The sequence below is a fragment of the Myotis yumanensis genome, unplaced genomic scaffold (assembly GCF_028538775.1).
Source record: "Myotis yumanensis isolate MYYU_CA2020_CCGP unplaced genomic scaffold, mMyoYum1.0.hap1 SCAF_7, whole genome shotgun sequence".
NCBI classification, from domain to species: domain Eukaryota; kingdom Metazoa; phylum Chordata; class Mammalia; order Chiroptera; family Vespertilionidae; genus Myotis; species Myotis yumanensis.
The window spans coordinates 11,919,855-11,930,720 of record NW_027223758.1 but is presented as its reverse complement, the minus strand read 5'-3'; the positions used below and the strand labels follow the sequence as shown (position 1 = coordinate 11,930,720).

General features: G+C 51.4%; 1 long non-coding RNA gene across 1 annotated transcript; it reads right to left on the bottom strand.

Moving 5' to 3' along the window:
- Positions 1 to 2,326: 2,326 nt before the first annotated feature.
- LOC139014429 (uncharacterized) lies at positions 2,327 to 10,015 on the bottom strand. The gene is made up of 3 exons (XR_011472229.1): positions 9,921 to 10,015; positions 6,891 to 7,030; positions 2,327 to 2,412 (listed from the first exon to the last, which is right to left on the bottom strand). It is a non-coding gene; the product is annotated as an uncharacterized lncRNA (long non-coding RNA).
- Positions 10,016 to 10,866: the final 851 nt, after the last annotated feature.

The following is a 10,866-nucleotide window of genomic DNA, read 5'->3' as shown; positions in this document are numbered from 1 at the left end:
GGTTCTCTGCTTCCCTTAGCCGTCTATGCCTGTGTTTCTTCATCTCTACCATCCTCTTCCACCCGAACCTCCTTGTTGTGTTACCTGGGCTCCTACGCCTGTGCTGTTCCCTGCGCCTGGAACTCTTCCCACTGCTGTCCCCACCTCAACTTTCTCAGGGAAGCCTCTCTCATTCCCCCCAGGTCAACCCCCACTTTACAGCCCCTTACCGCCTACATGCCTTCCCTTATCACAGCCTTGCATCGTCGCCCTTATCACACTCCCTATTTATTTGCCTGCTTATTTGACTCAAGCCTCACCCCATCAGGCTGCAAACTCGGTAAGGATAGGAACTAAGTCTGTTTTGTTCACTGATAATCCTCAGCACCTGGCACAGAGCAGAGCCTCAACTTCTAAAAAAATAAATTTAAAAATTCCTTCTCCATCCTGTAGCCAGAAAGGTCTTTCTAAGAAGCAGCTCTGATCACCTCACCTTCCTGCTTCAGCCTCCCAGGACTCCCCTTTACCTCAGGGCAAACTCCAGAGGGTTTAACATGGCTTTCCCCGGCCTTTGGAGGTGGATGCTGCCACCATCCAGCCCGTCTTCTCCTGCACCCCATTACTCTCCACCCTGCAGCCATCCCTAGCTTCTTGAGGTGCCACAAAAGCCCCATGTTCTCACTTGCCTCTAGATTCCCATGTGACTCGATATGTTATGCCTCTGCCTGGAAACTATCTAGAAAAGTCCCCCTTCTCATGGTCAAACCTCCATTTACAAGTTGCCTCCTCTGGGGAGCCCTCCACACTTACCCCCACGGGCCAGGTTAAACACCTCTGGGCTCTCCTCAGATGTGTTTACTCCTCCACACAAGTCAGGCCACCATCTGAGCTGCTATAACAGAGACCCACAGTGGTTCAATGGGACAGAATTTTATTTCCGGCACGGAAGGCTCAAGGCTGACTGGTGGTTTAGTTCCGCAGGGTTATTCTAGAAATCCCAGTTCCTTCTATTTAGTTACTCTGTCATCCTCACTTCACAGCTTCCAGGGAAGTCCAACATGGCTACTCAAGCCCCTCCATCACATTGACTTTCCAGTCCGCAGGAGGAGAGAAAGGGTCATTCTTTTTAAGGGCATGAGTGGTTTCACATCACTTCCACTTATCCCATTGGCTAGAATTTAGTCATATGATCACACCTAACAGCAAAGGAAGCTGGGAAATGTATCACTAGCTGGGCAGCATGTGTCTTGCTAACACTCCAACTCTTGCATTGTGAGGAAAAAGGTTGTGGAGCAGCGGTTCTCAATCTGGGGGTCGAACGACCCTTTCACAGGGGTCGCCTAAGACCATCGGAAAACACATATATAATTACATATTGTTTTTGTGATTAATCACTATGCTTTAATTCTGTTCAATTTGTAACAATGAAATTGGGGGTCACCACAACATGAAGAACTGTATTAAAGGATCGCGGCATTAGGAAGGTTGAGAACCACTGTTGTGGGGGCTGGTGGACACTGGCAGTCCCTGCCACACTCACCCTCGGCATTGAGCACAGTGTTATCTGGTTACTACCCATCAGCCCAGCCAGACTGTGAGCTCCCTACGGACGGCTGGTAGTCATTGTCGCATCCCCAGCATCTAGCAGCCCGCCTGGCACATGGTGAGTGAGAATGAATGGCAGAGGCCAGAGTATAAGCTGGAGAAACTGAGGCAGGCCCCAGTTCTGTTCCCCACACATTTTCTGAGTTCCTATTACACATAAAATCCTGGGGTGCACAGCCTGGTCCAGGTGATGGGGGCGGTGAGGCTGGCCCGGCCCCGCCCAGCAGAATCCCAAGAGACACTGGGGCTGGGGCTGCAAGATCTTGCCTGGTGGGAGATCTGAGGAGTCCCAGGGCTGTCCCAGGGCATAGTGGTTCCGAAATAGGGCAGAATCCACAGCCAGAAGGAAGGCCCACTGGTGGGGCAGGTCTGGAATCCTGGGCCCACCTGGCTCTGGGCCCACCGCACTTCCTGCCCCGCCCCCCCCCCCCCCCCCCGCAATTTTATCTGGCTTTGGGCCCAGAGCTAGGCCTCCTGGGCCCTTAGCTACTCTCCTGAGGCGGGTAAGGTGAGGCTGGTCTCCCCTGTGGGCAGCCAGGAGCTCGCTGTGGGAAGGCCTGATAGGAGCACTGCAGACTTGAGTCCCAGAGTCAAGGGTGTCTTAAGCAGGGAGAGAAAATGCTCTTCTCACTCTCTATCCTGAGGGCTGTGACCTGGGATTCAGGAGAAGGAGGCTTACCTGAGAGAACCCTAGGTTCAAGCTTCACAATTTCCAGCTCTGTGTCTTCACCTCAGCTTCCCTGTCTGTGAAATGGGTGCCCACAGCCCAGGTTGGCTTCTCAGGGTTGTTATGAGACTCAAATAGGAAAATGAATGAGGCCTTGGGTCCTATAGAGAATAGTTGGTTATTAGTGTCATTGGTAGGGGACTGCCAGGCACAGGCCAGGAGAGCGGGGCAGACCACAGTCCAATGTGTCTTCTCCAGGGTTAGGTGGGGAGTGAGGCCTCAGAGCTTGGTGAATGAAGAGCTGTCTCTCTCCAGCTAAGACCTGTCCAATTGCCTGGCTGGTGTGGCTCAGTGGCTGAGCATTGGCCCAATGAGCCAGGAGGTCATGGTTTGATTCTGGGTCAGGGCACATGCTTGGGTTGCAGGCTTGATCTCTAGTAGGGGGCATACAGGAGGCAGCCGACCAATGATTCTCTTTCATCATTGATGTTTCTATCTCTCCCTCTCTGTTCCTCTCTCTGAAATCAATTAAACCATATTTAAAAAAATACGTACCTGTCCAATGGGTTCTCATTGCATGTTAGAATAGAACTATCCTGGTGGCCAAGGCCCTGCATGGTCTGCTCTGACCTCTTTATCCCCCCTGACCTTGAGTCTCGCCTCTGCCCCCATTGCCCTGTCCCAGCCATCTGCACTTTCTGCTGTTCTGCAAAGGTGTTCGCTACCTTTGTGCTTTCTGTTCCCTCTGCCTGGATTTCCCTTCCCTGCTGCTGCACCTAGATGACACCTCCTTAGTCTTCCCAAAGAGCCACCCCCAGGTGTCTACCACACTGCAGCCTCTGATTGACTTCTCAGCACTGATCAGCATCATTATAAGATGTTATTTTTGTTCATTCATTTGTTTACTCATTTACTCTCCGTGTCCTCTAATTGAGCACTGGGCCCTGTCTGTCTTGTTCAGGGGTCCTCAAACTACGGCCCTCGGGCCACATGTAAATACAAATATTGTATTTGTTCCTGTTTTGTTTTTTTACTTCAAAATAAGATACGTGCAGTGTGCATAGAAATTTGTTCATAGTTTTTTTTTAAACTATAGTCCGGCCCTCCAACAGTCTGAGGGACAGTGAACTGGCCCCCTGATTAAAAAGTTTGAGGACCCCTGGTCTTGCTCTTCATGGTATCCAGAGCCGAGCACAGGGCCTGGCACATAGTATGTGCTCAGTAAGTATTTATTAACTAAGTGAATATGTGCATATGAGGAAGGATGGGGAGCTAGCATTACTGAACACCTACTACATGCCAGACACGTTCGCGATTCCCTTCCAGCCTCACAACCTCACTGCCTGGTCAGAATTATCCTCATGTCACAGAGTAATGAAGTGACTCTACTGAGGTCACTCCAATAGGAAGGGGCAGGTCTTGGATTTGAAGCCAAGCCTCAGACTGGGGAAGTATTTGCAACCTAAATACAAAGATCTTGAAGGTAGTAGTAGGTTTGGGGTGCACACATCTCTCAAAGTTCAACAGCTATGTACTTTAAATCAGAGGCTCAAAACTGGTGGTGATTTGCCCCCAGGAGACATTCACCAATGCCCTGAATCACTTGTGGTGCTTGTGACTGGGAGGGGAGGTGCTATAGCACCTGGGGTGGGGGCCAGGATGCTGCTAAACACCCTGTGATGCACAGGACGGCCCCAGATGAAGAATTATCCACCCCAAATGCCAATGGTACCAAGACTGAGGAACCCTGCTGTAGGCACATGCAGTTTATTGTGCATAAATTAGGCCTCAGTAAAATTGATTTTTTTTAAAAAAAGATTCATACCCTGAATAGAAAAGGACTCATGCCAATCAGAAAGGATAAAGAAACTCAATAGAAAATAATGGCCGGATCATTTAAAAAGGTGAACTAGCCCTAGCTGGTTTGGCTCGGTGGATAGAGCGTCAGCCTGCAGACTAAAGGGTCCCAGGTTCGATTCTGGTCAAGGGCACATGCCTGGATTGAGGGCTCGATCCCCAGTGGGGGACATGCAGGAGGCAGCCAATCAATGATTCTCATCATTGATGTTTCTATCTTTCTCTCCCTTCCTCTCTGAAATCAATAAGGATATATTAAAAAATAAAATAAAAAGGTAAATTAACATCAGAAAATACCCATAGCCAATACATAAATGATAAAGGGCGTCTCTCCCATTCTAATCAGGGAAATGCAAACTATAACAAAAATAATGATTCCCCCCCATCACAATTCCACTCCCCCCCCCCATCAAAATTTAAGTGGCAATAACACCCTGGCCAGTGAGTGTGGAGGGAGCAGGTCCTCCCATACACAGAGGGAGGAAGTGTACACTGGCCAAGCCCTATGTTGATTTGGGAACACTTGCCAGCAATTCAAACAGACGTGCACGTCTACCCGCAGTTCCAGTTCTGTCGCAGTGCACGTGGGCTTAGCGGCTGCGTGAGACGTTCCCTGAGGCCTTGTTTGGCACAGTGGAAGCTAAATGTCCAAGAGCAGGGGATTAGGTAAGTAAACTGTGGTACAGCCGTCCCATGGAATACCATGCAGCGGGTCATAATGACAAGGGGAATCGCTAAATGCACATTATCAGGTGAATAACAAAAGCAAGGCCGACACCGCATTTACAGTCCGTTTCCATTCAGCTAACAAAAAACAAATCTGAGGCAGATCTATTAGTATTTGCCCATCACCCATCACCTTTTTTCCTCACTAACAGGACTCTGATTTTGAATGGGATGCCAATGGGCCCAAATAAAATAGCTGCCTCCCCAGCCCCACTTGCGGGCACATAGTTCCAATGGGGTGGCCACGTGACCTGATTCTGGTCAATAAGATGTAAATAGAAGAACACCTGTGGAGCTCTGGGAAAGCCACATGTCCTTGATCTAAGAGGGTCCATGGCTGGCCTGTTCCCTGCCCTCCTGTCTGGGCTGAGCATATAATGCCAGGCAGTGAGGCAGGCTATAGCCGTGAGTTTGAACGTCACACACCAAAGGGACCGGGAAGCTGGACTCCTTTCTATACAGGAAAAATGGAGCCTCCAGCTGGCAAAGCCACCAAGTCAGTTACTTGTTACTTGCAGCCAAAAGCAACCATAGAGATGCAATAAACTAACAGTAGGCAGTGTGTTGCTTGAGCCTTCTGCAGCAGAACTGTATTCAAGCATTATTTGTATAGTTGGAATTTTTAAAAATTAAAATAGAAATCAAATATAGCTCATCTGGTCAGAGTGCACGGCCCCTTGATGTTCCTTTTCCAGAAGTGTTTGCCGATGGGAGCACGTTCTCCTGACCCACATACAAGCACGCGGGGAAGATGGAGGGCTCACTGCTCCGTTCTCCTGATAACAGGACTCAGGATGCACCTCTGGCCCCAGCAGGGAGAGGGGCCAATCTTGCCGCCCAAACTGGGTTGTCCCACTTCATGACTGGACCCTGTGGGTCTCCAGCCCAAACATGCAACCCCCCAGGCACTGGCCTGGCCACCTTTCTGCTGGTTTGTCTTCTTGTTCCCAGAAGTAGGGCCTTCCCTTTATCTCGGGCCAAAGTCCTCAGGGGAAGGGGATGGAATGTCACCTGGGTGCTGAATCATCTCCTACTGGCTGGAGGCCACAGCAGGCCTGCCTTCTCCCTGTTGGCCCCCTCCCCAGCCTTCCCTTTCATGGTGGGGGAAGGATGGATATGTCACCCTAAAAATCACTGACAGTGACAGCCACCATCTCTGGGGTGCTGACCTGGAACCAGGCCCTAGGAGGTTAAAGACACAGCTTGGGACACAGACCCGTGGGTTCAAATCCTGGCTCCAGCATGTCCTAACCTGGCAGCCTGGGGAAGTCAGCGAACCCCTTGCAGATCCCCACTCATGCATTCAACACATTTATTGAGCAAGCACTCTGAGCAGGACATGAAGATGCTGCCACGGACACCCCAGAAACAGTCCTGCCCTGTGGGCACAGTGGTGATGCTGCCATGGAGAGAAGGGGGGCAAAGAGTGCTCATGAAGCGGCTTATTCATTTAAACAGGCTGGTCACGGAAGCCCCTGGGTACATTCATATCTGAGCCAAGACCTGAAGCTGGTGAGAGAGGACCCCCCTTGTTATCTCTGGGAAGAGAGTTCCAGGCAGAGGGAACAGCAGTGCAAAGGCTCTGGGGCTGTTGTGTGGCTGGTGTGTTCCAGGATTGGGGAGCATGCCAGTGTGGATGGAGGGGAGAGGTCAGGGGGTGAAGATGGGGCGGCCACACGGGGCCCGTGGACCACTGCCAGGACCTTATCTTTTACTCTGGGTGACCTGGAGCCACAGGAGGGTGTGAAGCAGAGGGGAAACACGACCTGGCTTCCTCCGGGTAGGGAGGAATGGCAGGATGGGGGACACGGTTTGAAAGACACGGCAATCATCCAAGCAAGCATTTGGTGACTCACACCAGGGTGGGGCTTTGGAGGGGGGAGAGGGAGTGAAGTGATAGGATCCTTCTGTAGTCCATGGGTGAGAAAGAGAGGAGTCAGTGAGGACTGGAAGGCTTTTGGCCTGCGGCCCTGGGAAGACAGAGGTGGCGTGTTCCGAAATGAAGCTGCAGGAGGGGCGGGGTCATGCAGGGCAGAGTAGAAGTTCAGTGTCTTACCTGGAGCTCTGGAGTTGCCCATTAGGCATGTCGAGCCACAGCTGGATATTCAACCCTACGTTCAGGTGAGACTCCTGGCAGGCGATGTACCTTCGAAATTGTGAGCATGGGGATGGCATTTAAGGACTCCATTTCTTCATCTGTAAAATGGAATTAAACAGCATCTGCTTTGCAAGGTTGTTGTGAGGCTGCGTATTCTATTGTATGTTCACTATTTCCCACTTGTTTTAAGAAGTACAATGTTTGCTGTTTTATTGACATAATGTCTGATTATTTTTCTGACTGCTCTGTGGCCACCAAAGGCCCACCGGCTCCCTTTTCCCCATCTCTGGTCCTGTCAAAACCTCTGGCACAGGAGGGAGATGACCAGGCATTGCGGAAAGAGCCCTGGGACTCAGGTACAAACAGCTCTGCCTCTTTCTTGTTGTCTGTCTCAGGCCGGTCATTTAAACCTCAGTGTCCTCATCTGTTAAATGGGGCTAATACTGGCACCCTGCTCATGAGAGTGTTGCCAGGATTCAGAGAGGTGAGAGGTGCAGAAGTCAAGACTATCAGAGACTCACCAAAACAAGCAACAAACGAACAAGCTGGAGGGGGTGACTGAGAGTAGGGGTCTGCAGTCAGATCACGGGTCAAATCCTGTTCCTTGAGCTGGTCCCCTAACCTTTCTGCGTGTCTTTATTTGTACACCGAGGATGGGATGGCACCCACCCATAGAGTTGGTTTGAAGATTAAAGAATAGTCATGATGAGTTAGAGCAGTGCTTGGCACCCAGTAGGCGCTCAGTAAATATTAGTCACTGTTATGGTCACTTCTGGGTATGGGAACCAGTCCACGTCACAGTGCCCATGTGGGTTTGGGGACAGGCAGCCCAGCCCCAGTGGACCTGGGTCACAGAGCCACCGGCAAGTCCGGGGCTCCTCAGTTGGCCACGCAGCTGGGACAGCTTGCTTCCTGCCTCTGTCCTGGGTGCCAGGCAGGCCCGGAGACCGCCTGATGTCATCAGGGCTGGCCTGCCCTCTGATGGGGAGGAAGTAGGCGGGTGCCCTGGGCACTGATGAGCCAGGCAGACGTGCCCCGAGGCGGCACAGTCAGGGCTGATGTGAGCACCATGCACCCGCAGCTGACGGAGCAGGCCCTCCCCAGTTTGCCCACATCAGACGGTTTTGAGGCTGCCCTAGGTCAGAGTCGAGATTCAGGGTGGACCGGGGTCAGGGCAAACATTCTGTCCCCACTCCTCAAAACACAGCCGACGGCTCGGCTTGCAGGAAGGGCAGGTGATGTGTCCCAGGAGGTGTGGCTGGGGTGTGGGGGGGGTGTCCACTGTATCCGTGTGTATGGGGGGACTGCCTGCCTAAGGATGAGTGAGTGAAAGTAGGGCTTTCAGAAGGCAAGTGAGTGTGCGCACGTGGACATGTTTGTGTATGGGTGTGAGTAAGCAGGCATCTGTGTGTGTCCGGTGCCCGGGCAGGGGGGCAGCGTCATCACTGAGTGTATAAACCACTTTGAGCATGTGTGTGTCTGGGTGTGTAAATGACAAAATGAGTGTGTAAGTTTAATTGCATGAGTGTGTGAGTGTGTCCCTGGGTCTGAATCTCGAGGTCAGGTCTGACTGAGTGTAAGTGTGAGCATGCGAGTGTGCGAGTGTGTGTGTATGCACACTACTGTGAAAGGTCCCACAAGGAACCCCTTTTGCATGCAGAGCTTTGCTCCCTTGCATGGGAATGTTCATGGGTGGGTTCAATCAGTGCATTTAGAATCTTAACTGGAGTGTCCAGGAGCTCCCAGGGAGGAGGAGATATGCTGTTCAGACTGAGCACTGACCAATCAGGACAGGGGCCAGCTGCAATACTTGGGCCAATAAACCGACTTTTGTTACCCCAACTCCCAATGATCCCACCAGCATCTAAGAAGGTCTTGACCCGTGGACATTCTGAGGCAGCCCTCAAACCCATCCAGCAAACAGCCAGCCTTTTCATCAGCTGGTAGTACTAGTAAACATTTATTCATGCACCCATTCATCCATTCACCAATTTTTCCTGAGCGCTTACAATGTTCCAGGCACAGTTCCCGGCACTGGAGATGCAGCGGAGAACAAGATGGACAAAAACCCCTTTGCTGGTGGTGTTAACACGCTGGTGGGACCGAGCAGACAGTGAAATAAGTGAGCAGCAGATGGAGAGGGTCACTTGGTGTAAGGGCTGTAGATAAAAAAAAATACAGCAGGAGAGGTAGGGCGAGGGCCCCAGATGGGTCTGCCATGTTTAAAAGGTGGGTCAGCTAAGACTTCACTGGGAAGGCGACAGCTGAGTGAAGACCTGCAGAGTGAGGGGTGCACCATGTGGATAGCGAGGGGAAGAGCATTCAAGGCAGAGGGCACAGCAACTGTAAAGGCCTTGGGGCCAACGCATGCCTGGCTTGTTCAAGGAAGAGAAAAGGTGCCAATGTGGATTTGATGGCGTGTGCGTGCGTGCGTATTAACTGATTATAAAGCAAAGGGTGCTGATGGAAAGATCAAATAATAGAGAATGAATAAAGGAGAAACTGAAAATCCATAGTAACTGGAAGGGGGCAGGGAGGTGGACTGAGGACCAGGCGTGTCTGTTGTACAATTCACCCGCTAATCAAAGCGGTTTTCCATTTTGACAAGGCAGCATCAAAATAGTGCAGCTGCGACCAAATCTCCCAACCGCAGCAAAAGCCAGCTTTACGGCTCCTAGCTCCTCCTGAGCCCAGCTGGGTGCTTCGTAGGTGTTTGACGAGGGGGGGTCTCTGCCTTACACATCCTCCCAGTTCCCTGAGGCCTGAGGGGGAGAGGAGAGATGGGTGCAAACCCCCTCCATGTAGAGATTTAGCCCCCAATCCTCGCAGGCTGCCTGCCTGGCCCCCAGTGGCCCCAGAATGACAGCGTCGCCTCTTCCTCCTCCTGCTTTTATGAGCTGAGAGGGAGGCTTGTCCCACGTTGCACAATTGCCCCTTAATTGCTGTTTCCTCTCAGTTATGAATTGTGTCATGGATACGGCTACTCACGTTATTAAGCTTCCACAGCGGCCTTATCGTCTGGACTCCAGCCAGCAACCCAGCCTGACCTACTTTCCCACCGGATTTCAAAACCGCCTCTCTCATCCTCTTGTTGGACTTTTCCTAAGGAGAGTCCGCTGTGCCCAAAAACTCGCCGCTAAAAATAAAAACTAGAATGAGGGGGGCGGGCACAGCTGGCCCAGGAAGGCCCGAGGCTGAGAGCAGCCCCTGTGGTTGTGGCCAAGCTCCTCCCCCTCCCAGAAGTTTCCTCAGGAGTCTGTCCTTGGGACGCAGGGTTCCCATCAGGACAGGCTGTGACACAAGCCACCCGCCAGGATTCCCCGATGATTGAATCTAAACCTTTCAGTTCTCAGTCAGGAATAGGATGGCTGACTTCAGAGACAGGCAGACCTGGGTTCAAATCCTGGCTTTGCCACTAACTAGCTGATTCATTCATCCATCCATCCATCCATCCATCCATCCCACGGATACTTACTGTCTCCTAAATGTGGCACTCTGCTGGGTGCTGGGGGAATATCTGAGAACAAGGCAGATACAGTCCCTATTCTCATAGAACTTATAACCCAGTGGGCAGAGATGGGCACAAAACAAATAATTTTTTAATAAAAATAATGAAAATAAATTAAAGTGATGGTCTATATTGACAGAGACACCCTGAGCTAAGATGATCAGGGAGGTCTCTCTGAGGAGGGGATATATTAAGCAAGACCCAAATGATAAGATCCAATTCTGGGAAGCAGAGCAGGATAAGGGCAAGGAAGCGAGTGACCCAGGTACAAAAGGTGAGGGGGTCCTTGGTCTCAGCCTTGTTCCAGTGTAGACTGGCCCTTGAGAGTGTGTGTCTTCTTACAGTTTTCATCCTGGGCATCTCATTTGCCTCAACCTGGTCCTGGACCTGCTAGGAAGGAAAAGAATCCAAGTGCAGGAGCAGGGC